The sequence below is a fragment of the Saimiri boliviensis genome, chromosome 2 (genome assembly GCF_048565385.1).
Source record: "Saimiri boliviensis isolate mSaiBol1 chromosome 2, mSaiBol1.pri, whole genome shotgun sequence".
Taxonomy (NCBI): Eukaryota; Metazoa; Chordata; class Mammalia; order Primates; family Cebidae; genus Saimiri; species Saimiri boliviensis.
This window is the reverse complement of record NC_133450.1, coordinates 125,143,471-125,169,422: the sequence shown is the minus strand read 5'-3', so window position 1 is coordinate 125,169,422 and position 25,952 is coordinate 125,143,471. Positions and strand designations below refer to the sequence as shown.

Here is a 25,952-nt window from a genome sequence, read left to right as displayed (position 1 = left end):
TTAGTCCATTTAAATTTAGGGTTAATATTGATATGTGTGAATTTAATACTGCCATTTAATGCTAGCTGGCTGTTTTGCCCATTAGTTGATGCAGATTCTTCATTAGGTTGATGCTCTTTACCTTTTGGTATGTTTTTGGAATGACTGATACTGGTTGATCCTTTCTATGTGTAGTGCTTCTTTCAGAAGCTCTTGTAAAGCAGGCCTGGTGGTAATGAAATATTTGAGTACTTGATTGTTCACAAAGGATTTTATTTTTCCTTTGCTTATGAAGCTTATTTTGGCTGGATATGAAATTCTGGGTTGAAAGTTCTTTTCTTTAAGGTTGTTGAATATTGGCCCCCACTCTCTTCTGGCTTGTAGGGTTTCTGCTGAGAGATCTGCTGTGAGTCTGATGGGCTTCTCTTTGTGAGTAACCTGACCTTTCTCTCTGGCTGCCCTTAGCATTTGCTCCTTCATTTCAACCCTGGTGAGTCTGACGATTATGTGTCTTGGGGTTGCTCTTCTTGAGGAATATCTTTGTGGTGTTCTCTGTATTATCTGGAGTTGAATATTGGCCTGCCTTGGTAGGTTGGGGAAGTTTTCCTGGATAATGTCCTGAAGAGTATTTTCCAGCTTGGATTCATTCTCTTTGTCACATTCAGGTATACCTATCAAACGTAGATTAGGTCTTTTCACATAGTCCCATATTTCTTGGAGACTTTGCTGATTCCTTTTTACCCTTTTTTCTCTAATCTTGCCTTCTCATTTTATTTTGAGTTGATCTTAAACCTCTGATATCCTTTCTTCTGCTTGGTCAATTTGACTGTTAAAACTTGTGCATACTTCGTGAAGTTCTTGTGTTGTATTTTTCAGCTCCATCAATTCACTTATATTCCTCTCTAAATTGTCTATTCTTGTTAGCATTTTGTCAAATCTTTTTTCAAGGTTCTTGGTTTCTTTGCATTGGTTTAGAACATGTTATTTTAGCTCACACAAGTTTCTTATTATCCACCTTCTGAAGCCTGATTCTGTCAATTCATCACACTCATTCTCTATCAGGCCTTGTTGCCTTGCTAGTGAGGAGTTGTGATCCCTTGTACGAGGAGAGGCATTTTGATTTCAGATGTTTTCAGCCTTTTTGCACTGGTTTCTTCCCATCTTTGTGGACTTATCTGCCTGTCGTCTTTGTAGTTGCAGACTTTCAGATTGGGTCTCTGAGTGGACGTCCAGTTTGTTGGTGATGAAATTATTTCTGTTTCTTAGTTTTCCTTTGGTGGACGCCCCTCCCCCACAGAGCTGGACCTTCCCGGGTTCAGCTGTGCTTGCTGTGAAACTCTCAACTCACAGCCTTACCAATTGCTGTTTTTTTTTTTTTATGAGGGTGGGACCAGCCGAGCCTGATCACCTGGCTCCCTGCCTCAGAGCCTTTTTTTTTTTTTTTTTTTTTAGTTGAATGGTTGACTCTCTCCTAGGTGTTCAAGTCATCTGTTGAAAAGGTGCTGGGATCTGTGTGATTTCCCGTGTGGTGACCCACTGAGCCAGCAGTGGTGTTGAGATTCGTGGCACCTTTCTGCCCGGGAATCTCCTGGCCTGGCTCCCTGTTTCAGTCCCCTTTTTAATCAGCTAATTGGGCAACTCTGCCTTCCCAGAGCTCCAATTGCCAACTAAAAGGGCACCCAGTCCTGTATATTTTGTACTGGGAACCACTGTGCTGGGGTGCCAGCACCTGTGGGGCTCCTCCGCTTGGGAATCTCCTGGTGTGTGGGCAATAAAAATCCATCTGGAAATGTGGCATTCACTCACTCTCTGCGCTTTCACTGGGAGCTGCAATCCTGAGCTGCTCCTAATTGGCCATCTTGGATCTCTCTCCCAACAATGGAAGTTTTTCAAGTGAGAGATGGCACAGATGATATGAAAAAAATTGACATCCATGTATTGAATACTATATGACTGAGATATTATTTAATGATTAGCCTAAATCATAAATTTAACAGAAAAGATAATGTAATTTCTTGATGCAGAAAATTTTCTGAGGAAGAAGTCTACAATATAGATGAATTTATAACAAATTACAGGAAGTTACCTTTAAAACTTATGCCATTAAAAGGTAGAGAATATGGCACTTAGATAAAAAAAGAAATTACAGTAGATACTTACATCTTTATTGCTAAAAATTTCAAATAACTAACTTTGTTTTATGACAAATTAAATTCTAAATATTTTTAAAATATGAGTTGATTTCTAGTCAAGATGGCAAAGTTTTAAATTTTTTAATTCATACTGACAATAGATTTTTTTTAATTTAAGGAAACTTAAAATGTTTAGGTAAGCTCAAAACAACATCTTTGAAGACCACAAATGCAAAGAAACAAAATGCTAAGTAAAACTAAGGTCATAGGCCTGCTTACCAACAAGTCTGTAAGCAGATGATTAGGCTTTAGAGTCCAACTTCAGAGGTTAAATGTCAGACCTGTGGCAGGTGGACAACCTAGAAAAATCTGAATCTAACTTTTAACTGACTTCAAACCCTCATTTTGCACAACGTTTCTCTCCTCCTGCATCATGATCATCTGAGTCTGGGGACCTTTTATCATTTAATATGGTTTTCCCCATTACATTTTTATTTGTTGTTTGCTTCAAACCTAGGTTGCACAGCACCAATGGAGTAACAGAGTATATTTTAAAAAGTGCTTTGAGCATGTTACTTTTAGATTCTCAATAGCTCCCAAGTGTCTGTAGAATTAAGTTGAAATTCATTGAGTTGGCATATCCAGACTTCCATTCAAGTTCTTTTATCCTTTCCTGTCTAACTTTGCATCCCATTGCCTGCATGTGGTCAGATTTCTCCAACTGGTGCCTTATATGTTTAACTCATTTCCAAGCCTGTGCTTTTTCCTGTACCTGTCACCCAAATCACAGTTCTTTCCTTCTTCTAAGGTTCTATCCCAAATCCTTTTTTTTTAAAAAAATATGCTTCATCCTTATCATTGCCAGCGCTATATTCTCTCTCCCTTCAACTCTTCAGCAATGACTTTCTGTATCATATTTTTAGCCTTAGGCATTTACAGGACCTGTTCATGCATGAAAGTGTGAGTGAGGCTCCTTCAATCCAGGAAATATGTTTTCTAGTGTGAATTATTTGAGGGCAGGTTTCATGTCTGATTCCTTCAATGTGGGGTGAGGAGTGAAGAGGGGTTACTTCCCAAATCAGTATTTTGCAATTAATAGTACTCAGGTAAAGTCATTGAATGAAAAATTTGTATTCCTTTTCACAACCAGAAAAATGAATGCATGAAATAGTACTGACCAAGGAAAGCAGCATTTTTTTCCTTTTAACTGTAAGGAATGAGGTGAACAAATATAAACTTCACCTTTACTATCAACACTTCAACAACGAAAGAGCTCAGAAGAATTCTCAAGAAATGTGAGTCCAACCTCTTAGCTATAACATTAGACAAAACATTTTATCAAGGGTGATGTCAAAAATGCTGAACACCACAATGGGGCTATCTAAGGGCAGCTCCATCACTGCCAGATATTCCAGTGCCTTAGCAAAGTAGGACATGCTTAGGTCTAATTTCCAGTCTAGCAGGGCTTTCATTCCCTTCCCATCATAAAACAGAGAGCTACCCTGGAATAGAAAAACAACACAAGAAAGAATAATGACAGATTTCTTCTCCTTGGCAACATGCCAAAGCCTTGTTTAAACATGGTCTTGGAAGTCAGGAAAAGTGTTTTGTTACTGGTACGTTAACATATAAAATATCCCTCTAGATTTGTAATCGAGATTTTATAATTCCTCCTAATCACATTCTTTTTTTCCTTGGTACATACTGGCCTTGCACCAAATTACAGAGAAACATACTAAAAAATCAGAAAAATGTTCTAACTTAAAAATATCAAGAATGTATTATTTGTGCTATGATACGTTTATTAAGCCATGGTTAGCTGGGTATGGTGGCTCACGCCTGTAATCCCAGCACTTTGGGAGGTTGACACAGGTGGATCACCTGAGGTCGGGAGTTTGAGACCAGCCTGATCAATGTGGCCAAACCCTGTCTCTACTAAAAATATAAAAATTAGCTGGGTGTGTTGGCGGGTGCTACTTGTGAGACTGAGGCTGGAGAATCGCTTGAACCCAGTAGGCAAAGGTTTCATTTAGCTGAGATCAAGCCACTGCATTCCATCCCGGGCAACAAGAAGGAAACTCCATCTTAAAAAATGAACAAACAAAAAAACAAATCCATGGTTACTGCAATACCAAATTTCTGACTAAGGAAGTCCGCTCCATCTCCGTTTCTTATAATGGCAACAACATTCTCCCAGTCCCCCAAGCTTATATCTGGATATTACTTTTTCTTTCTCGTCTCTGAATCCCCTCTCTTTCTTCAATGCCTATCCTACCATATCCTTTCCTTTATAGTTTATTAACCATTCATTCAAACATCTACTCATCAAATATTCGCTACGTATCTCCTATGTGCTATATGTGGAATGACCCAACAGTGAGCAGGACAGACAGTTGCAGTCCATGAAGCAGAAGCGTGCGGCTGAATTCATCTCACTTAAATACTTTTCTGGCCAGGTGTGGTGGCTCATGCCTGTAATCCTAGCATTTCAGAAGGCTGAGGTGGGCAGACTATTTGATCGCAAGAGTTGGAGACCAGCCTGGGCAACACAGCAAGACCTCATTTCTACAGATAATTAAAAATCAGATAAAAAAAATGCTTTTCTTGCCTCCTCTCCTAACTGCAGTCTATGCCTGGCATTCCTGCCTGATACTTCTGCTATTAATAGTTAATCTTGGCTTTATAATCTTGGTTATTGCTCTGTCTTTGTGTCTCTTTTCATGCGGAAAATGCCCTAACACCCATCTACAAAAATTGTAGTCCTGAAGAAAGCTCATTTTCCCCAAGAGACCACCTTCCCTAAACCCTTACTAATCTGCCCTTCCAGTTGTAATCTTGCCTTCCATGGACTGCCTGTGACATTTTAATTTCCTTTCCAACCTTTACCTTTTGTCATCATCCTATGCATAACTATTCTTCACCCACTCCAGTCTCTTAAAAGCTAGACATGCCTCAACCTCTGTACATTAGATCAGCAAGAATTTGTTTTGTTATGAGTTCAAACAACATGAGATATTTTATAGAAAACTTCATTGAGCCTAAAAGTACCATATAAAATTGAACCATATAATCATGAAGGGCAACATATTAATTTCATAACATTCTCCTTCTAGTAACTATTCAATACTGAAATATAATGGTTGAGGATGTTATTTCAGGTCTTTTAAAAAACAATAAAAACTGGCACATTTTAAAAATTAAATATGCTTTTTTTAATGGTAACATGGGATAAAGCCTTTGGGTGTGAGTCCTGCACATTTCAGTTAGCCCATCTCTAACCTCTGTGTGACCAGAGAAATTCACTTAAGAAACTGTCACCTAAGTGAAAAATAAATGTCTTACAACACTAGCCCATTTAAGCACCTAATTACAAGGTCAGTCAAAAGTCAACTTGTTCTATAACAGATTGCTTTCATCAGTGGCTTCCTGTCCACCCAGGGCTTAGAGTAGAGTTAAGATGCCTCTACTCTTGGGTCCTGGTATGCTTGGATGCCATAGCCATAACTTTAGACTTAAGTCTCCTCAAAATCTCATTGATGCAGAACTCAGGGTAATTTTAAAAAGGACAGAAGTTATCTTTACATAAGGCAGTTCTCCACAAATGACAAATGAAAACTAGCATTTTCCATTCTTTTTCTAAAAATGCATGTGCCTAAAATCATTGAACACTTTCTGTTTTTCTTTTTTTTTTAATTCTTTAAAATAAAATATCTGGGTAAAAAGCTAGGTTATATTTAAAGTATTGGCTAAGTTGTGAGGCTGCTCCAGCAAGTCTTTTTTAAAACACACTTCAACAAATGTGGATACATGTAAGTTATTATTTTGTCATGCTGTCAAATAATTTAGTACTTCTTTTAATATTTATTAGTAATAGGAAATTTGCATTGTGGGTTTTTAGTGAGAAAAGCATAACAACTATTTGTATTTTTCTGTGGTTTGTGTCAATCTTTGCCCGATTTCTTAGTTTACTGTTTATCTTTTCCTTTTCAATTTGTGTGAGTCCCTTTATAGAGAAAGATATTCATCCTTTATTGAATATTAAAAAGATTTTTTCAAGTCTGTTATTAGGTTTTTAAGTTGAATTATAAATTTTTGAGATTTTTTCAATATAATATTTTTAAGCAGTAAAAATATTCAATTTTTTCATGTTTTTTCTTTTGAAATTTTGCTGCTGAAGCCTTTTGTAACACAATTAATAAAAATATTATCAAGTATTTCTCTTTAGTAATTTATCTTTCTATATTTAAAATTTTTATTTATCCAAAGTATATTTTTGTGAAAGGGAAAGAGTAGGGCTATAATTTTGTATTTTATACAAAAATTACACTCAATTATACAAAAGCCTCTTAATAACTTTACTCTTTGACTTTAAGTGCCATCTGTAACAAAGAGTAGGTTGTGACATGCTCATTCCTGGACTTTCATTTTTTTCCCCATTTATCTCTTTCTCTGTTCTTGGACTTGTACCAAGTGCTACTATTTAACTCTCTCTCTCTCTCTCTCTCTCTCTCTCTCTCTCTCTCTCTCTGTGTGTGTGTGTGTGTGTGTGTGTGCGCGCACACATGCATGTGTAGATAACTATGTGGACAGATAGATAATATGTTTGACATCTGAGAAGAAAGGCTCCTGCCATCATTCCTCTATTTTCTAAGTTTCCTTAGCTCAAGTCACATACTTATTTTTCCAGAAGAATTTTGTCATCAACTCATCGATTCCTAAAACACACTAAGGAGATTTTGAAATGAATTGTTATTAAATATATAGAGCTGTGAGTATGTAAATCTTTAAAACAATATGCTTTTCCTCTGGGACTACATTATTTTGTTAAATTAAGGTATTTTTGTGTCTTTTAGTAATTTTAAAAATATGGTTTCATATGGGTCTTGCATATTTCTTATGAAATATATGCCTATTTATTTTCTTTTTTATTGCTAATATGAATGGAATTTAAATTCTATTGTACATTCTAATGGGCATTTCTATATAAGAACATTAGTTTGGTTTTTAGCCAACTACCATGCTTAACATTATTTTCTGTTTTATTAGGTTTTCTGATCTATTAATATTTTATATGCAGAGTGTCCACTATTACTCTATTTAAATAAAGGCAATGTTTCTCCTTATTTCCATCTTTTCTTTCTTTTTCTTATACTTTGGCATTTGCTCAAACTGTCAGAAAAAAGGTTAAATAATAGTAGAAATGGTAGATTATTGTAATTTTACTTGATATGATTACTACTGCTATTTTAAAAACTCATTTGATTTATGTATTTTCTTGCTGTTGAATAAGTTAAATGGTTATTCTAGGTCCATTTATGTGAGTAACCACCCTTCTTTAATGCCTGTAATTTGAAGTTGAAATATGCAGTAGTATTAAGTAAATGAAAAAATAGTGACATTATAATAGCATAAACTAGTAATCATTGTACATTAGCACATAGTCTCAGATTGCTTCCCCATAAAAGATTTTCTGAAAGTAAAATGAAAATTGTATGTATTGGAAGCTTAGTTAAAATCTAATCAGGGTAGATCTTTATGTGCTGATATTTAAAGATATCTGCCAAATAATTTTGATTTGACAAAATAACTTGCAGAATAGCTCTATAGTGTCTCATTTCTATGTAAAAAATTTATACTCATATGCACACCTCTGTGTATACATGTTTTATTTCATGTCTAGAAAGAAGCACATCAACAGCATCATAATAATAGAGCCTAACTCAAGGGCTGTGGTTTGGAGAGTGAGAGTGGCTTCTTTACTATCCAGAAACGTCAGGGTCCTCTCTGTACTGGCAAGCATTCACTTTCTAAAATTCAGCCATAAACCATAGTGTTACATGAAAACCAATACTGCTACACTGTATTTTGGAAAGTCTTAAATTACAACATAAACCATACCTGAAAAGTCAAGTTACTCTATACGTAACTGGCATAATATCCAGGAAAAGAAAATGCTTTTAAATTTTCCCCCTTCAAATACATCAAGACATGCCATCTACTTTAACTGATTTAATACATGTAACCACATAAAAATTTCATGGAAAGTACAGCATAAATGCTATTTTCCTTATCTACCATCTTATCTCTGAGGGCTGTTTGCCTTTGGGATCCAACTTATTCTGGGAACTGGGCTATCTCCCTTAAAATACATATTTCCATTAGTGATGGAGAGTCCTGTATTGGTTTACCTCTTCTGTGTCCTCTTTCCTAAAGCTAGTCAATTTTTCCTAATGTATAAGCTTCCCCTTTGCCACTGCCTTGTCCATTTGAAGATTCTAAAGTAGAAAATGCAAGTTAGAAAAAATATATAATTCTTCATAAATGTAATAATAAATTAATATTTATCCAGTGCTAAAATGATATCATACAATTTTGCTTTAGAATTAGTCTAAAAATAGAACTGAAGACTGATACAGATATTGACTTAAGAATTCCTTGGTTTATGAAGATTTAAGACATAAGGCATAATGAGTGCCTCACCTCCATTCCAGCAACAAATTAATTAATTAGTCAGTTCATTAATTTTGTAAAAACTAAATGTTTATTGAGAATACTTTTATTAATGAAATCAAACCATCACAGTACACAAACATGTGATGAGGAATTTTTTTTTTTTCTGAAATGTCTCTCCTTCTTTTCTTGAAAAGATGGTTAAGCTTCATTTTAACCTAAGATGTTAAAGTCCCTAGTTGTTTTGAAGTCCAAAGCACAGTTTCTAAAATAGATGGAAGCTGGCTTGAGACATGCATGCTCCTCATCAAACTTCCTTTGGCATAACCAAGTATAATGCTAAGAACCTGGCTACAATAAAAGCAGCTGGTGGAGGAGAGGCTGAATCTGGTCTTTCCTAACTCCTCACATATCGAGGTCTAGTTTCAGAATAATCCTAGATATTGTTTGCTTAAGTTAAAAACTGAAACGTACGTGTGTGTGTGTGTGTGTGTGTGTGTGTGTAAAGAGAAAGAAAATATCATACTTTTCAATGATTTACCATTTCTGTGATCTAACCTAAAATGTTTAAATTCAATTGAAAGTATGTTTCCTGATCACACCACTGTATTACAGTGACAGAGGAAGACCTGGACTCAAAAAAAAAAAAAAAAAAAAAAAAAAAGAAATTTTCATAGCATCACAATATCATCTAATTTTAATTTTACATATGCAAACAAAATATATGAAAGTCTATCCATGAAAAGTATATATACAGTAACATACTTTTTATATTCTATCTGAACCCTCAGAAAATCCAAATGAAGTTTAAGTTTATGTTTAATTGTAAATGCTAAGCTAATATTGGCTTCTACTGTAATTACATCAGGAATAAATTTCTATTGTGACTTCATGAAAACAGTGTTTCCCTCAGTATTAAATCCAATGATCCTTGAAGTAAATTTAAATATTTGAGAAGATAGCCATATTATAAATAAGTACAAACAAACACAAACCAAAAACGCAAAGTGCACCTCCAATATACAACTGGAAATGTAAAAGAACATTAATTTTATTGCATCTGTGCTTGCAGTTAGGAAAGCCTTTGCTTTAGCCTGTCTTTTCTTGGTGTGCTATAGTTTTTCTTAAGATGTTTAAGGAAAAAATGTAGGCATTCAAAAGAGCTCGTTCATATTTCCCCATGGGAATTCTATCTTCATTGACAGAAACCAGTAACTATAGTTTTAAAGAATTTTGTAACTGATTAAATAAATGACAAATAATTATAAAGAGCTGTGCTCATATTGCACCAAATATATTTCAACATTCATAACAAATAATTTAAATTCATAGGAAGCCATAAGCATGTAGGGATCAGAAGTATGTATCTTACAAAGATATGAAAAATCTGGAAACCATTGGTGGAATGATAGGAACAACAACAACAAAAATCCCAACAACTTGTAAATCAAACAGCAAGGTATAAATGAAAGTGCCAACCATTCATTTTCAGATTCTTCGAGCCCTAGGTTGCTGAAGATCCTTGTTGGCAATAAAACTGTCTCCTTCCATCGGGTGGGGTGGAGAGCAGCATGATTGGCAGGGCAAATAGAAGACAAAGGAGAAAGCCTTCAATCTGCAGCTGATGCACAGGAAGAACATGGGGAGCTGAGTTTACAATAGAGACAGCATTACCAAGCTAATGGCATGGGCAATCATGGGGCCACTACGCATCTTGGGTATCAGCAGGGCATCCATTTTCAGCTAAGTGTTAGAGTACCTTTTTGCTTTCTCTCACCACTGCAGGGGTAAAACAACCTAGTGCGTGAAACCCACTGACTGGTAATAAATTACTATATTGGATACTTTTGTTTTCTTTCAGCAATGATTTTACTGTGTATTCTTGCTATCATTACCCATTAAAGTGGAGCCTGCTTTAGCGAACTGTATCTAACTATATATCAGCCCTGATGCTCCAATTGCTTTGGCAAGTATCACAGGGTCAAGAGGCTCCTTTGACCTTTATCATCTAAGTCTTTCTGACCACTCACTATTTGAAGCAATCTCAGCTGAACAGATGGACACTTCCTGTAACATTATAAAGCTTAGAATATAAAGATAAAGGAAATTGTGTTTCAGGCCTCAAACTGGTTTGTGCCTGTAAAATATTATTGGTGTGTTTACAAAATCTCCAGATTTAAAGTGGATAATCTGACTCTGGCTAACGGACAAAATTGCTCATTTCTTTTTTAATTATAGGTTTTGTGTTTTAAGTGTGAAGAATAGCAGAATTTTGTAAAGCAGTTCTCAGGGTTACCTAGTTACATTTTTAATGCATATATCAATAAACCATTTTAAAATGAAGGGTATCATTTACTGTGCAATGAGCCTTTATCATGTTAGTTTTAAAAATGATGTACTAAGAAAGATATGCCAAACACAGGAAAAGTAAAACTGTAAATGTTGGATGAAGTAAAAATTAAGATTTTTATTTGCTTTAGGCCTAATTTTTCTCTTAAACTGTATCATTTAACTGCTAGGATATTGTAGTATTTTTGCATATCTAAATGTAAAAGGAAACTGATTAAGCACGAGCTTTTTATTTTTTAACCCGTTTGTGTTAGTATATCGTATATGGTTATCCGAATCTTTTGAAATTGCTAGTTTAATGTTAAGTAGGACATATACGTTTTTCTTCATTTAACTTAGTCTCCTTTAAATAAACTGATTATATAATTTATTGTTCAGACCAGGCTACTTTTTAGAGAGAGATGGTGCATTATCAATAATCACATTAGAACAACAGGCATGAGGCAAAACTGTCTTGGTGAACCTGGATGTATCATGATGACCCTATCTTGATACAGGTGAATAAGGTGATGAGTTGGTATATTAAAAAGCACCAGTGTCTCTCTAACACTCTTAAAATGTGACTTTTGTTTTGTAAACCATAACTATATTTCTATAAGTCCCTCTTTTAAATGACTGCAAAGAAATTAAGTTCCTTTTTAACTCTCAGATTGTTTATTTCTACTTCTCAAAATAACCAAAGTTCTAATCATAAAAAATATTGCTAGATTGTTTAAAATGTTTATTTTTGTATCTCATGCTTATAAAACCCCTGCACCTAGTACTCTCTTACTGTGTTTCCAAAATAATCTCTCAGAAGTCAACCAAATTTCTGTGAATGTAGATTAAGTTGCAGGAAAGTGAGAAATAATACAAATAATGGATTTAAAGGTGAACAAACTGCTCATCATTTTTGATAAACTTTTTAAGGCCAAGGTAAGGGAGAGAGTGAGGGATAGAGGGAAAAAAAGAAACAAGGTAAACAAAATCACCAGAGACCAGAAGACTGTTTCAGGTCACCTGGTATTGAGAATTGGCTAACAAACAAGAGACAAAAGCTAGGTATTCTCCCCCGTAAAAAGAACCACAACCACAAGCATGTCTCCAGCTTCTAGAAAGTGATTGAAACCAAGTGCCAGCTTTAAACTTTCCTGGTTTTATAAATAATTCTGAAAAATAAATGTACAACAAAATGTCCCATCTAGGAACTGAAATACTGAAATGAAAGAAAACATCAAATAAGGGCTCTGGGACAGTTAAAATAAAAAGTGGTAAGGAAGGTAAGGTATGGCCAAATAGGTGTTATAAAAAGGAAGTCTCATAACCAAAAATAAAAATGAAATAATTAAGGGTCTTTGTTAATAAATTACTGAAGCCAAAATATTTCCCCAAATTGTAGGCTATTGCCTGTACTAGAGATAATATACAGAGGATTATCCTTTCTTGATACAATGGAAAAGTAAGGATTCCATTAGTCCTATGGCAGGGACTCCAGTAGAAGGCTCAGTAAGTCAGACCAGATCTAAAGAACAAAATGTGAAAGATCAGAATTATTTTTGTGCACAAACAGACTAAACAATAATATAATTCCATGTGAAAAATGGAAAAGATTGTGTTCAATTATTATAAAATCACAATAGTGCAGAATATGAAATATTATCTCAGACACCGAATTCTGAATTAGAGAAGAAACTAAAGGTATTTACATACATTTATAAGTTTAAAAAAAATGTAAGAAAATCAAGGGACATTTGAAAGAGGTTCATTACCTAAAAATAGCTTTTGCTATATTATTTTTGCCTTCAATAAACAGTGATAATAGTGTTTACATAGAATTCCATAATAAAGCTAAGCACAAGAAAATTAGACATCCATAATCGTAATACCTAGGGAGATCCTTAACTTCCTCTAAAGAGCAACCACACTTTTCCACAACATGTCATATAATCGTAAAAAAGTCCTAGAAATGATCTGTGCAGTCATTAGTATGTTTTTCCCTCTCTCGTGCCCCTTCTCCTCAGTCATCAGTATTTTTACCAAATGCTTACAGCTCTACACCTTTTCCCAGCACATGGCTTCTGCTTCATTAGCTTTGTCTCTGTATAACAATGAAGAGCAGAGGCCCCTTCTAACCCCAGATTGGTACACTGAGTGAATAAGAAATAATAAACTTGAGTTGTTTTAGCTGATGAAATTTGTGACATTGTTTGTTACTGGAGTATAATATAGCCTGTTCTGATCTAGACATTATCCAAATCAATATCAATATATACATGAATAGGTAGGTAGAGACAAGAGATGCTTGGTGACTGATTCAATGTTATATAGCCACTCGTTTAATCAACCCAACTACTGAAGTGCCACAGTTGAAATTAAAACTCAGATTGACTACTTCTAGTCCAGTGTTCCTTCCACTACATGAAATGTGATTTCTCATGCTTATGTGCATTATGCTTTCCCTGGAAATGACTAGAAGATACAGAAACAAATTCCCCTCCCCCCAAAACCTCCCCACTTCTGACAGATGGCACATCTATTTGAATAGACACTTCTTAATTCAATTTTGGTCTACTCTAATAATTCAATGACACTAATAGAATAAAAATTCTCAATATCAAATTATAAAAAATTAATTAATAAGCCAAATTTTATGTAGCAGGAAATATACTTATCCCATGTGTATTCTTTAAATAGCAATTGTTTCCTTCCATTTGTTTTAACTTCTTTCTCTATATGTTTTTGTCAATTAAGATAAGTATGTCTTACTAAGTTATTGTGTCACCACCTTCTAGAGATGAAAACTAATTAAAAGAGATGTGGCATGTACATGTAATTTTACTTACTCCAAACACCTTTGCTTCCCAACTGTGACCCTGAAATCAGCAGTATCATGCTGATGCTTTCTAAACATCACACTAACAAGCTTCTAATTGGTCAAAAGGTCAGGAAAAGTATAGGTCTGAAGGAAAAACAACTTAGCCAGAATTGGCTCACTACTAAATAGACCAAAGGACAAGTGTTTTTTGGATAGTGCTTTTCCTCTTTTGAGTGATTTGTATGCATATTTACACAAAGAATGACCAACCACCCCACTTACTTTGAATATATGTTTGTGTGGCCACCAGATACTTCAGTCAATTGAATTCAACACATACTTATTAAATTGAAATCAATACCCAGAAAAGATGCCCACTAAAAAAAGGTATATAAAATTTATGAAATGTCTGAGAACATGAGTTCTTGCAAACAACCATACCACAATAACTTCTCACATACCTAGCAACTGACTGACAAGATCAAGCTTGTACACTACCTTAAAAAAGTAAGAAGCAGAAGAAACAAGACAAAAATCTCTTGAGAAGCCAAAAATGAGTTCCCATCCAGGGCTCCCAAATTGAGCAAAACCATTTATAATTTTCAGTAAAGAGGGAGGTTTGCATGAAAATCTATCAATGACAAAAATATAGTTCTTTCCAATGGAAAGCTTCCACTCCTCTTCTTGTGACCTATTATACTCCATTATAACACAATCTAATCACAGCACTGCCTATTGCAGAGGTCACAAAACGATGACTTACAGACTTGCCTACCTCTTCTTTTTGTAAACGAAATATTACTGGAACACAGAAATGCTCCATTACTGATGCATTGACTATGGTTGTTTTTGCATTACCAAGGCAGAGTTGAGTAAGTGTACCAGAGACCATATGGCCCACAAAACCAAAAATATTTGCTATCTGACCCTTGAGAGAAAAATATTGCCAACTCCTGGCTTATTCTAAATTAATGGGAGTTTTAAATGTACGTAAAATATTTTTTTCTGGGCAAAAATGCAATGTAAATATGAAGAACGCAATTTTATATATTAAATCCCCTTAATTCAGGCAAGTTACACTTTAACAGAGGATGTTATCTTAAGTCTGTATTTGTTGTTTTTGTTACTCATGAGATTTTCCAACACAAATATAAATTGCTCCCAGAAGTCCAAGTTCAGGAATTCTTACAGCAACAACAACAACAACAACAACAGCAACAAAAAGCCAAGGATTTGAATAGACATTTCTCCAAAGAAGATATACAAATGGCCAAGAAATATTTGAAAAGTGCTCAATATCATGAATTATCAAAGAAATGCAAATAAAAACCATAATGAGATGCCAGCTCATACCTTTCAGGACGGCTACTATTAAATGAAAATAAAAACAAAGCAAAAAGAGAAGATAAGTGTTTGTGAAGATGTAGAGAAATTGGAATTTTAGCACACTGTGGGAAGCAATGCAAAATGGTGTAGCTGCTATGAACAACAGCATGGAGGTTTTTCAAAAAATTAAAAATAGAACTACCAAAATATTGTCCAGCAATACCACTTCTGGGTATTTATTCAAAAGAATTAAAATCAGAATCCTGAAGAAGTATGACCATGTCCATGTTTCTTATAGCATCACAATAACCAAGATGTGGAAATAACCTAAATGTTCATTGACAGATGAATAGGTAGAGAAATTGTCATACGTACATACAATGGGATAGTATTAAGCCTTCCAAAAGAAGGAAATTTTGCAATATGTGACAACTTGATGAACTTTGAGAACAGATGCCAAGTGGAGTAAGTACTCATAGAAAGACAAACATTGCCTGATAACACCTATATGCAATATCTGAAATAGCCAAATTCATAGAATTGAAGAGTGGAATTGTGCTTGCTAGGGGCTTAAGTTATTAATCGATGGGCATAAAGTTTCAGCCCAGTAAGATTAGTAAGCTCTAGAGATCTGCTTTACAACATTGTATCTAGGGTCAGCAATGATATATTATACACTTAAAAGTTTGTTAAGAGAGCAGATGTCATATTAAGTGTTCCTACTAAAAGAAGTTGCAGTCCATGTTCAAAGACTTCCTTTTATTTTCTGCAGCAGTACAAGTCATAGTTACCTCCTACTGCATCTTCCTTTATATTCCATCTCAAGTCATATCAACTTCTCATTAACCTCCTACTTGTTCCCCATCTTCATATTCTGAGACCTGCTTTTCCTTATGGCAAAATCTTATTCATCCATCCATCAAGTCATGCTAATACGAGTTCCTGCATACCACAGACAAGAGTTAGCCTCACCATCTAAAGGGGTTCCTCCCATTGGTACTTTGGGATGAGGTCAGCTAGAGCACATATGTCACATCATGGTTTTTGCCAGCTTGATGTTTAAAAAAGAACCAGCTAACAATTTCTTTCTCTTGCTTCAGCTAAGCAATAGACTTCTCTTCTAGATGCACTGCCTCTTCTAATTCAGTTTTTTTAACATAGCAAACAAAATGACCTTTTCAAAACATAAGTCAAATCACGTTACTCCTTTTGAGTAAAATCGTGAAAAGACTCCCTTTAATACTTGGAACTCAAGCTTCTTATTCGGGATTATTACACCCAACATATTCTATCCCTCCCTCACCGTTCAATATTGACTCATAATTCTTCCTTCCCCATACTTGGCTTGAGTCACACTGATCTTTTTGACTTCATTGTCTACATCAAGCTCATTCCTACTTTAGGCCTTTTGTAGTAGCTGTTTGCTTTGCTTAGAATATTCTCCCCTCTGAAAGTTGGTAGAATTTCTGGCTCCTTCCTGCAATTCAAACTTAGTATAAATCCTACTTCTTTCTCTGATCTTCTCTGATCACTCAGCCTATAGTAAACCCCTAGGACTGTCTATCAAACTGGCCAACATTAATTCCCTGCAAAGCTTTATCATTATCTGGCAATCTTGTTTTGTTTTGTACGATGTATTCTCTCTTACTAGAAATGTAAGGGCCATGAGCACCACGATCTTGTATCAAGAAGAGTGCCTGGCATATAGTAGATGTTCGGTGAATATTTGCTGAATAAATAATGTATTCTGTTTTGCATTCCATGCTATAAAACTTACATAACATGCAGACATAGTAATTCTTTGTTTTTCAAGGAGTTTTAGAGCTAATTGAGAAAATAAGACAAATGGTGGTAAAATAATAAGGCAATCCATAATTCATTTTATTTATTTATTTTTTTGAGATGGAGTTTTACTCTGTCACTCTGGCTGGAGTGCAGTGGTATGATTTCGGCTCACTGCAACCTCCTCCTCCCAGGTTCAAGCAGTTCTTCTGTCTCAGCCTCTCCAGTAGCTGGGACTACAGGTGCATGCCACCACACCCAGCCAATTTTTTTGTATTTCTAGTAGAGATGGAGTTTCGCCATGTTGGCCAGGCTGGTCTCAAACTCCTGATCTTAGGTGATCCACCCACCTCTGCCTCCCAAAGTGCTGGGATTACTGGCGTGAGCCACCATGCCCAGCCCATAGTTAATTTATGAAGTGTTTAATCACTTCTTGACCTTCTGGCTAAGATCAAATGTGGTATCTGTTCTTATCAGTTTAATATAAATTGTTTAACTAGTATGTTCATGGTAAATTGTGCATGCAGATGCTGTAGTATGGGTAGGATCTGACTAAAGAGAAGAACATCTCTGGTACATGAGATTGGGCAGGAAGATATGTGGAGAATAGAGTCACCATCACTAACCATGTGGAAGAGCACTGTTCCATCAGGAATTACAGAAAAGCCTTATCATGAGAATCTACATGAGGTGTTCAGAGACAAAAAAGAACAAATTCTGTGAGGCTCAGTTTCTCCTGGGGCTGCTAATCCAGTATGCCACCCTATGTTCCCGTGAAGAGCTACCTAAAAGCATTTTATGTCATACACGTTGAAACATAATCAGCCCTCTCTCCTCCTTATCCTCAGATGAGAGGGTGAGTTAAGCAATTTTCAAATGATGTACAAAAGCAGGAAGCAATGTTTGTTACTTGAGGGGATGCAGAATTATACTAGACTTTGCATCTGGGAAATGAAACATAAATCAGGCCTCTTCATATTTATTACACTTAAATTTCTAAAAGTTATTACAAACCTGTTTATTATATTGTTGCTGGCTTTAGGGGTTTTGTATTGAGGGGAGGGCTCAGTAAAGTAATTATTTCAGGGAAGTAGAGGCTCATGATATACAATACAATCCTCAGGCTATTTTTGAGTGTTTATTTTATATAACTTTGTTATTAGAAAAGGAGTCTAAGATGAAAGGGCAAGTAAATGGGGTAATAATATGCACTTTGCTGGTGTCACAAGCCATTTTAATCACATTGCGTTTTAATCTTCCTTTCTGGGTCTTTGTCAGCTCTGTTGTATGCCCACCTTACCCAAAGTGAATCATTTCTTCCTAATATGCTGGACATGCTAAGTTTTATCACAACTATTTCATAAACTTTTTCTTATAATTTTTGGATTAATTGAGACTGCTGTCTAAATATCAGTGGAGGTTACTGCTGTGTTTCAGCAGCCTCTTTGCTATGATTGACTATTTTTTTGCTAGGTCACTATTTTCTGTACAATCAAGTCATGTAAACCTGATTTGGACTTAAAGCAATTGGCAAAATAACTATACTTTTTTTTTTCTGGCAGTCATTTTCATTTTTTCCTCTTGCAATTCAAAAAAGGAAGCATCCTTTACTTTTTTACCCTCTATTCTTTATGTTTTAGACTTCAGTGGTTTTCAGTTCATAAGTTGATTCCACGGCCGGGCGCGGTAGCTCAAACCTGTAATCTCAGCACTTTGGGAGGCCGAGGCGGGTGGATCATGAGGTCGAGAGATCGAGACCATCGTGGTCAACATGGTGAAACCCCGTCTCTACTAAAAATACAAAAAAATTAGCTGAGCATGGTGGCTCGTGCCTGTAATCCCAGCTACTCAGGAGGCTGAGGCAGGAGAATTGCCTGAACCCAGGAGGCGGAGGTTGCGGTGAGCCGAGATCGCGCCATTGCACTCCAGCCTGGGTAACAAGAGCGAAACTCTGTCTCAAAAAAAAAAGAAAAAAAAAAGTTGATTCCACAGATATTTCTGAATGCCTACCATGTGCCAGATATGCTAGGTGATGAGAATTTCACGACAAACTTACAGAGTAGGTTTATCATAACTCTAACTGTCCCATTTGAGTTAATACTATAGTTAAGGGTAGAGAAGATACAAAATGAAATAAAAAGGATGCAGAGAAAGAGAATAATAGAAAGTAAGCTGCTACCTATGTAATGGTAAAATGGCATCAAAATTAGACTTAAAGCTGTAGAATTGGGGTGAAAACATTCTGGCAGAAGGCTAGCATCAGTGGAAATACGAGTTTCTGTAATGAGACCAAATAGCTGGGGGTTAAATATATGGCTCATGGGACTGAACCTGCAGTTGACATTTTTCATCTTTTTAATGTAAGATTTAAAATTTTGGTTTTTATTACAAGGATGAATACAACTCAGATTAATAATAATAGAACACTCATTCTTAGTCTCTTTTCTTTCCATCATGCTGGTGGGAGCTGAAAAGAATATTTCATAAACAGTTATGTGAGTTCAATAGACTGGAAATTGTTATGGCTGAAGAATATGTGTTAGCCTTACAGGACATCCCCTGCCCCACATAAGTGTCAAAACCAAATTTATAACTCCAAAGATACTCTCACTAAGAAAATAATAGATAGAATTCCTAGTTTAGGAGATATAATACATTTCAAAATAATAGTACTAAATAAAAATTTGAATTTTATGAACATTCTGAAATATTGAAGGGGATATTTCCTAGGTTTTGATTAAGCATAAATATACCCAGTCTTGAAATAAATACAAAATTACTAGTGGAGAGTAAAAATCAATTTCTTTCCCAAGTATCACTCATGAACTACTGACAAAGGTGCTCTAATTCTCAAGTGAAGAAACTTTTAATTAAAATATGATGTGATGTGTTTATACTGAATGAAATTCTGTATATCCTGAAAACAAAAATTAAAAGCAACCATATTAAATGATTTATTGAGAAGACATCAGGTAACCGCAAGAGGGCTGCAAAAGCTTTAACAGATAAGATGTATCATTCATACATAATGAGACTTTTGTAGATTACATTACTTAGTCCCATTATACTTCATGATTTGTCTGTGAATTAAATGGCCATTTATTATACCCTTCATACAGATAGAGAAATAAGGGTCCAAATCCTTAGATTTTATTCATTAGTAAAAGATAAACAGATTTTGATAATTATTTCTTGTTACAAAACTGAAGTCTGATAAAATATAGCAACTCAATGTTTTAAAATATAAGGACTTGGTCTTAGACTTCATGGACATAGAATATTTGGCAAAGGCAAGAAACATCAAGCTGTGGCCTCATAGCTGGGCCTTTGTGCAGCAGACAGTGAAACAAATCATCATATGAGGTGCTGTGTGTTACATGGGCACCTCCTAACCAAGCAAACTCATTGACTTTTCTGTATCTGATCTCAGTTGCTATCTTGATTAAGACAGAAGGGTAGGCCATTTAAATCAGATGTATATTTTAGGGCATAATTTGTCATGATTAGTTGAATTGTCATATTTTGACAAAATACACTCAGAACTGTTAGTTTTCTGCTTCTATCATACTAATTTCATCCTTGTTAACACCAGAAATTTAATGACTAAAAATATATTTAAAGATATTTTAAGTTGACCATTAGCATACATAAACGTTAAGGTCATAAAGAAAAGATATGCTTAAGAGATCTTGACCAGGCGTGGTGGCTCATACCATAATCCCAGCACTTTGGGAGGCTGAGGCAGGTGGATCATCTGAGGTCAGGAATTTGAGACCAGCCTTGCTAACATGGTCAAACCCCATCTCTACTAAAAATAGAAAAATTATCTGGGCATGGTGATGGATGCCTGTAATCTCAGCTACCTGGGAGGCTGAGCTAGGAGAATCACTGGAACCTAGGAGGCAGAGGCTGCAGTGAGTTAGCTGGTGCCACTGCACTTTAACCTGGGTGACCGAGCAAGACTCTGTCTCAAAAAAAAAAAAAAAAAAAAAAAAAAAGAGATCTTAAAGACAATTTGTTACTATCTATCAACTTGACTAACTATAATTGATCTGGTTGAATAAAAGCTAGGTCCTTGGTAATTAACAACATTCGACAGACAGTCATATAATAACAAATTTCATGAAAGTTGATTCAGGTATGCTCTTAGGTTTAGGGAGCTATGTCAACTGTCAAATAATTTTCTCATTTAAGTCTCATAATAATCACATACGAAGAGACAGGACACATACTATTCTTTCCATATTTAGCATGACCAATGTCATGCTATAGTTGTTGTAAAACAGACCGACATGAGAGACAAACAAAAGGAAAACAAAACATCAAAACATTTGCTACCAGAGAAACAATAGAGAAGTCCATGTTTTATATAATGACAAGAGACCTCTAGTGGGAGCTAATAAGAAAGTAATGAAGGTGAGCAGGACTTTGCATTTTGTAAGCTTTTCTTATTTATTTATTTATTTTTTTGAGACAAGAGTCTCACTCTGTCGCCCAGGCTGAAGTGCAGTGGCATGATCTCGACTCACTGCAACCCCCACCTCCCAGGTTCAAGCAATTCTCCTGCCTCAGTCTCCTGAGTAGCTGAGATTACAGGTGCACACCACCACACCCAGTTAATTTTTGTATTTTTTAGTAGTGACGGGGTTTTACCACATTGGTCAGGCTGGTCTCGAACTCCTGATCTCATAATCCGCCTGTCTCAACCTCCCAAAACACTGGGATTACAGGTGTGAGCCACTGTGCCCAGCTTTGTAAACTCTCTTAATGGCTTTCTAAAAGCCATCAGGTCTTGGGCAATATGCGAAGATATAGAACTACACTTTTCAGTCCCACTTGATTGTGCACGGAGTTAAATATGTGCATAAGCCCTGCTGCTCACAGCAGCTTGTTAGGATCATTTTTATATCTGGCAGGAATAATCACACTTGAACCAAAAGATGATGCAGGATATTTTAATTTAGGATTAAACCTGTTTTCAGAATTATGTGAGCTATAGAATATGAAGAAAATTACAAATAAGTATATGTTATTTGGAGACGCAGAGATCTAGTGGCGCCTTCAGGACATCACTATTAAAACCCAGTGCAGCAAAATGGACAAGAATGTTAGCTGGTTACATATTTTTTAATAAGTTCATGCTCTTAGTTACAATAAATAAAGGAACTCTTAATATATTTGTTTTTAATAGTATCAGGGAAATATTCCTTGAAAATAAATGCTTTCTCTTTTTTTGAGAATGGCTTCCTGTTAGTTTTTTGCATTTGCTGCTCTCTTAGGGCCAGTTTCAACATAAGTCATTGTACAGAAGCAGTGCTCCTGTTGGGATTGCTTTAAATGGGTCTAGATGGTACTCTCAGTCAATAAGTGATATTACCAGCTTTCAGCAAGAAAGATTTTATTATCCTCCATTTCTTTCCAGTTTTAAGCAACTAGTACTTTGAGTTGACATCTGAATTCTACAAACTTCATTTTTTTCTAAAAATATCATCCAGTGAATCATTAAAAATAGAATAGAAACACATTTTAAAGAGGTAACATTTATAATTATGTTTTAATCAGAACCAACAAGTTGCTCAATAACAGAACATGCAAATCCATTGGAGTGAATTTGGACCCCAATGGATAATGACCTCTTTAAGTAGGTGGAATAGGGTCATCTTTTGGGTACCTTCCAAAGCAGGAACTTAAGAAACTTTGAGAGGTCACATGTTTTTAAAAGAGAAAAACAAATTATAACTGAGAAGAAAAGAGGGAAGGAAAAAAAATAAGGAAGAAAAAGTCTAAATAAGCTGAATAGTTTTGGATGCATAATATCATATGAACATGGTTACAGAATTCATAGGTGCTAAAATATCTATAAAATTATTAATGTAAGTAGAGGCAAATGTAAAGATGTGCTTTAATAAATTATGCCAACACAGTCCTTAGATTAAGCTAAATACAAAATTAAGATGCCTAAAATGCTTGTTTTCTCCATGTTTCTATGCTAGAACTTCCTTCTCCAAATTAACTGATAACTACAGACAGAATATTTAATCCAAGAAGAAAGTTATAATCTTAGATTCCACATCTCTTACAGGGTTAATGAAATATCGTGGGGAGAGAGAGACTGAAATAAAACTAAAGCTAAATGTAGTACTAAACAGATGATATAAATACTTATTCAGTGAAAAATCTTACTTTAGAATTAACAAAAGAGAGAACATTTTTTGAAACCAGCTAAACCCAAAGCAGAACTAACTCTTTCTCTGGTAGAAATCATGATTGCCTATCAGCAGTTATAAAAACAATAATGCCGACCTTGAATCAGCCTTAAAGGTCTACATTCACAATTATATTATCAGCTTTATGAATTTTCAGTTACTATCTCAGCCATAAATTCAATAAATGCAGAGTTGATCAGTAATAGAAAGATAGCTATTTTAACAGCCTTCATTGAAAAAGGCATTTGAGAAAATACACATTATAGTAGCATTTTCCAGGTTAAAAAACGTAGCTTTTTCAAATCCTGCTCAGTACACTTTATATGAGGACTTATGTCATCTCAGGAACAACAATAAAAACTAAAAATCAAACTCAGCCAAAACTAGAAATGATTTAAATAAATTATATCTGCAGTCTTGGGAAGGCAATAGTCAGCTAAAAGGTTTTTATACCTGGAATTTTTTTTTTTTACCTTTCAAGACTTTACCTTGGAACATTTTTTTCTCATCTTGAATGTATAACTTTACTTCCTCTCTGTATCTTAAACATAACAGCTAGCAATGGTAGAGAAACCCAATGAAAAAAGAGCCCTGTATGTAGTTATTGTAATTAACAGATTCAATATCTATTACCACCAGTCAGGTATCATAGCAACCTTGTAGTGCTGAAAACTGCTTACAAAACTCTTCAAAACCAGCGAGACTCTGCTTTAGGAAAACAACACTGGGGACTTGACTGGCTGTCAACATCTGTGGGTGTTGCTATGGGCACAGCCACAAAGAACTCTGCCATCTATACAAAAAGGTATACACACAGAGAAGAGGGGAGAGACACAGAGGATAAATTGATAAGGAAAATCACAAAGAGGAAATAATTGGGCTGGCAATATACAATAGGCACACAATTTTGAGTCCATGTTTTACACACATTCTTTTCTACTGAGGCTAGAGAATCCAAATTAAACTTAGCTGTAATTTTGACTAAACATGAGCCAGGGTTTGGAAATAATATCCGAAAACTCCCCATTTGTACCCTTTATCACAAGTCTTAATTTGAAACTGAAAGTGAATTACATTTAAAATAATATTTAAACTTCCACTTATAAACCCTTGATAGTCGTTTATAAATCTACAGAAGAGAAAAGAACAGGTTGCTATGAACAAGAACCCAATATTGATTTTTCGGCAGTGCAGTAAGGCATCTCCATTCTATTTGACTGCTGTCAAAGCCACTCTTTAACAGCTGGAGTCAAATTGCACTATTTACAGCAAGAGCCCTTGTCAAGTGGACCATAAGTATCCTAACAATACACTATTCAAATGGCACTTTGCCACACAAATTGCTGACTTGATGAATAACCTATGTCAATGACTAAGGCCAATATAAAAGTTTCATTTTTATGAGAGGTTTTACATTCACACATTAAGTAAGCTTTCTTTGAAGAACTATTAGGCTATATATTTCAGGCCTTTGGACGCTGAAAATAATTAAAATCTGTTTAAATACATTGAGGGAACTTGACAACATTAATATGGATCCAGTGTTAACTGCATTTGTCACACGAGTCAGAACAGAGTCCTTCTGCTGCTGGCACTCCCCACCGGCACGTGCTGCACAAAGCCAGACTAAAACCAACCTCGCACCATGAAATAGGAGCATTCTCCTTTTGTGCCTCTGATTTACATGGCCAACGAATGTTGAGAGACAAGCCAGGCTTTGAAGTACTGTGAGGAAATTCGAAGTTGCTTCTGGGTGCAAGGTGGACAGCTGGAGTCATTTTATGGTGCATTTCCTACTTTTCATAGTCACTCAGACCTTCTAAATTAGTTTTGAAACAAAGCTGTGAAATATTCCTCATAGTTTTCTTCGTGATTGAGGTAATATTTTAACAACAGAAAAAGTTTAAATTCATGCTACAAAATGAGAAAAGAGATGTTCTTCATAAAGCAGTTATAAAAAAAGGATTAGGTATTATGGAACTTTTTACTTAACTTACAGTGCTTAAAGTCTGTAAAACTCTTACGATAAACAGTTATACACTGTAAAAAATTCGCATCACTTTATGTGTTCAAAAAGCAAATTGCCTTGTAGATTTCTCCCCTACTGTTTTTTTATTCTTTCTTACTAGGCAGGGTATTATCATTTAGGTACTACAGGTTTAAGATGGGATCCACTAAATCAGATTACTTAAAACAAAAATCTTAAATCAGTGTTTACAGAGGGAAATAACTATCTGTTCATAAAGTGCTTGAAATTTAAAATAAAAATCTATTTTATTTTAAAATTATAAAAATATAAAATATTTTTCACATTAGAAAAACAGTTTTTATGTTGCTTATTATATTAAAAAGATAAATTAAAAATTTACTAATCAAAAAAGGAAAATTTTCATTCTGTATGGATGATTTAGCCCTATATAATGCAATGTATTGTTTTACAATAAGTATCTATTTTTTGTAGTTATACAATTTTAATATTAAAATAAAGACCATTTAATAAAAAACCATAGTACATGTAATGTTACCATGTTGACTTATCATTTAGTACTTTTACAAGTAAATTTTCAAATGAGATTTTCAAATCTCATAATTTAGAAACTATAATATATTTTGGTTAGTTTTTGAGTCATAAAATATAAAAGAACTAACTTTTCATTCTGATAAGGTGACAGGTAATAGTGGGATCCAATTTTCAATTGGTGGTCTACCAATACACCAGCCATACTTTACAAGGGGTATCAGAACAAATCTCTAATAAAAATTTTGAGCAAATGATACCAAAGAGACATCACCCTAAGGTCAGTTAAAGGTTAAAAATTTATATAACCATATTTCTAAAAAGCTTAACTAGAATGGAAATAATGCTGTGCAGTCTTTATTTATAATCAATTTTATATGCTTAAAGATGAACATATAAGTGCATTATTTAAAGAA

The 25,952-nt window shown here is 34.9% G+C and overlaps 1 protein-coding gene and 1 pseudogene across 7 annotated transcripts in view; one reads left to right on the top strand and one right to left on the bottom strand.

Annotated features, from left to right (window-relative positions):
• Positions 1-25,952, bottom strand: part of WDR72 (WD repeat domain 72) — a 236,366-nt gene that overhangs the window by 94,159 nt on the left and 116,255 nt on the right. The window lies entirely within an intron of this gene.
• On the top strand, positions 17,238-17,382 carry LOC120361421 (U2 spliceosomal RNA; annotated as a pseudogene).